This window comes from Macaca nemestrina, chromosome 13, assembly GCF_043159975.1.
Source record: "Macaca nemestrina isolate mMacNem1 chromosome 13, mMacNem.hap1, whole genome shotgun sequence".
In the NCBI taxonomy this organism is placed as follows: domain Eukaryota; kingdom Metazoa; phylum Chordata; class Mammalia; order Primates; family Cercopithecidae; genus Macaca; species Macaca nemestrina.
The window spans coordinates 112,874,306-112,877,770 of record NC_092137.1 but is presented as its reverse complement, the minus strand read 5'-3'; the positions used below and the strand labels follow the sequence as shown (position 1 = coordinate 112,877,770).

The window sequence follows — 3,465 nt, the reverse complement described above, 5'->3', positions numbered from 1 at the left end:
AGTAGAGCTAAATCAGATTTGACTGAGGCAACTAGATGGCCTACTGCACGCAGTTTCTCAGTCGATGCCCGTATTGTCTCAAAAGATAATACATGGTAATAAAAAATCAGTTCATTCACTCTTGAGATTTCAGTGCTATTTCCCTAACTCAGTGTATTATAGGAAAAGTCATTAATGAAGATCCTTATTTTAAAATTTGATTTGAGAGATTTTAGCAAGATGTATTTGCAATCTCCTTACTAAGCTCATTAATTCTAATAGCTTTTCTGCAGATTCCATCAGATTTTCTCCACAGAGAATCATGAGGTCTGGGAATAAAGAGGAGATGGTGCTACCAGAACCCGGGAGCTGGGCTCACCCAGCAGAAACTAAACTCCATGCAGACTCCAGGAGGTGGAAACAAAAGGAACAGCTGCTGCTGCTGCTGGAGATGCCACCCGAGGCTCTCCTCAGCCTCCCACTAGTCCCTCCCAGTGGCCGGGAGCCACTGCCTAGGGTGTGGGAAACAGCCTGCAGAGCCTGCCATAGGACGGGAGCCCACAAAGGGCAAAGTGGAGAAGGGAAGCAAAGAGGCCAAGAACCAGCATGGATATTAAGACATCAGGGTTGTGAGGGAGCAATTGGGAAGACCGGGAAGGGTCACTGCTTGGTGGAAGGGAGGCCAGCTGAAGGCAGATGAAGGAAATGTTTCGGGGATACAGGGCGAGCCACAGTGAGGCCGAGCAGTGAACACTGAATTCAGCAACATGGAGGCTGGTGGTGAGCAGAGGGGAAACCTGACTGGAGTCTGCTAAGGAGACTGTGGAAGGAGAGGAACTGGAGCCAGAAGTACAGGAGCTACTACTGAGGTTGTGCCACAAAGTGCAAGAGCTGTAAGAATTAGCAAGGTTGGGAGAAGTTTACCTGTGTTTAAGTTAGGAGAAATCATCCCTGTGGAGGCCAGTGAGAATGGTCCAAGAGTCCCCCTCAAATCACTCAATACGTACGCATTGTGGTTGACTCTTGAACAACATGCAGGTTAAGAGCACTCACCCCTTGCACAGTTGAAAATCCCAGTAAAACTTTTCATATTCCCCCAAAATGTAACTACTAACAGCCTACTACTGTTGACTGGAAGCCTTACTGTTGGGAGAGGCACAAGGTCAGATATAACCAGATCCATGCACATTTGTATCTTTCCACAAGATCAGGCTTTTATTGATGCTATTTCAGTCATAAAAGCCCACAAACTGCATGGAGTTCCCAAGAAGGTGATTCTCCTTAGCACTTCATTCCCTCAGGAGTCAGGGCTACTGGTGCACAGATTCAAGCCACTCCACAGGTCAGTTGATATTGCAAACCATACCTAGTAGTATACTTAATCAATATATAAATGTTATAGATTAAACATGCCACATCAAACAGAGCAACACTTAACATCAAGAGAAAAAGGGATAGGAAAGGGGTTCATCAGGCCAAGGACAGTGACATGGACAAGGAGAGGGTCCTGGGCAGATCTAGATGCACAGCAGTGTCTTGTAAGGGAGAGCCCTCGATTTGAACAGAGCCCTCACTGACAGATGCCAGATGCTGATCACGAGTGATAGCAGGACGGTATTTCGTAAGACAGCCGTGTACAGCTGGTGGACTCCTGCTCTTCTGTAGCCCTTGAGTCCTCTGGTGAGGACTGATTGATAATAAAGAGTGTGTCTGGCTATGCTCTGGCCATACAGACAGTCAGGTGCTGTCTCTACTGATTAGGGGAACATCTGGTCCTGTTGGCATGATGCCTTTTGAAATGTAAGATGGAGTCTTTTTTTAAGATGGAGTTACTTATGTCACGGGTGCTCTGTACACCTTACCAATAACATAAACAGTCTATTACCCATATTTTGTATATGTATTATGTACTATATTCTTACAATAAAGTAAGCTGGAGAATAGAAAATGTTATTAAGAAAATTATAAGAAAGTGAAAATATCGTTACTATTCCTTAAGTAGAAGTGGATCATCATGAAGGTCTTCATTCTTATCATCTCCATGTTGAGTACACTGAGGGAAAGAAGAAGGAGGGATAGGTCTTGCTGTCTCGGGGGTGGCAGAGGTAAAAGAAAATCCATGTATAAGTGAACCCACACAATTCAAATTCGTGTAGTTCAAGGGTCAATGGTATTGTGGACTCCCTGTTTCATGTGAGAGGAGGCCAACTCAAACAAAAGCAAAATAAGAGAAATGGGAACATAACAAGGACATGGAGATACCTCATGGAGCCCGGAAACTGGCATGTAGCCAGGATGCAGAAGAAGCTGAAACCAGAGATGGAAATGGCCTTGGAACACTCTCTCCAATTCATGGCTTTACTTCCATCTTCTCATCCACCGATTCTTTACTCTCACGATAGATGGTTCTATCCTCATGACAGAACTCTTGAACCCTTTGCAAGGTGGCCCAAGAGGCATCACGCCCTGCCCTCCAGCCACTCTGGGAGGCCCTTACAGGACGAGGTATCCTGAGAGCTGGATGCCCGAGAGCTCCTGAGATTCTTTTTTAAAAATTGTATTTATTTTATTTTATTTTTTTAGAAACAGGGTCTCACTCTGTTGCCCGTGCAGTGGTGCAATCACAGATCACTGTAGCCTTGAACTCCTGGACTCAAGCAATCCACCTGCCTCATCCTCTCAAGTGCCTGGAAACACAGGCACATGCCACCATGCCCAAGTAATTTTTTATTTGTAGAGATGGGGTCTTACCGTGTTGCCCAGGCTGGTCTCAAACTCCTGGCCTAAAGTGGTCCCCCAACCTCAGCCTCCCAAAGCGCTGAGATTACAGGTATGAGCCACCACACCCACACTGAGATTATTTTTACCACTTCCGCCACTAGGAGAAGAGTTGTTCTCAACCATCTTGATTTCCAGCCCACAGATTCGAGAGAAAATCTGATTGGCTGAGCTTAGGGAGTTACTTATTCTTGGCACAAACAACTGTGGCCATAAGAAGTGGTGTTTCAGTTTATAGACCAGCAACTGTGTCAAGGGATGGTAAAGAGAAAAGGCATTTTGCAGAAAATTAGGAACTGTGCAGAGTAAATATTCAATACAAAATAGTAATAGGATTGGAATTTGTCAGCAGGTAGCTGGTTCCCAGTGGGTTTCCAGCCAATAGAAATGGGCTCCCAGAGCCCTGGGGGACTGAGCAAACTACAGAAATTTAAAAATCAATATATGCAAGGGCCAAGTTGCTGCTTGGGAAACTGACAAATCTGAGGGCCAGATCACTCAGTATCACTTACAACACACTTCTGTTTTTTCCCAGACTGCAGAGGCTGGGCAGGCAAAAAATCCCATTCCTTAGAGTCATTAGAAACTAAAGTTCTAGACATCATCGAGGGTCCTCTTCCTGGTGCAAATGGGAGAGATTTAATTTGGAAGCAGTCAGGTGGCCAGAAAGGCAGGGCTGAGGTGTCTGCTCACTTGCGTGGGGAGAGC

The 3,465-nt window shown here is 45.5% G+C and overlaps 1 protein-coding gene across 1 annotated transcript in view; it reads left to right on the top strand.

Annotated features, from left to right (window-relative positions):
* Positions 1-3,465, top strand: part of LOC105490168 (NCK adaptor protein 2) — a 278,398-nt gene that overhangs the window by 179,664 nt on the left and 95,269 nt on the right. The window lies entirely within an intron of this gene.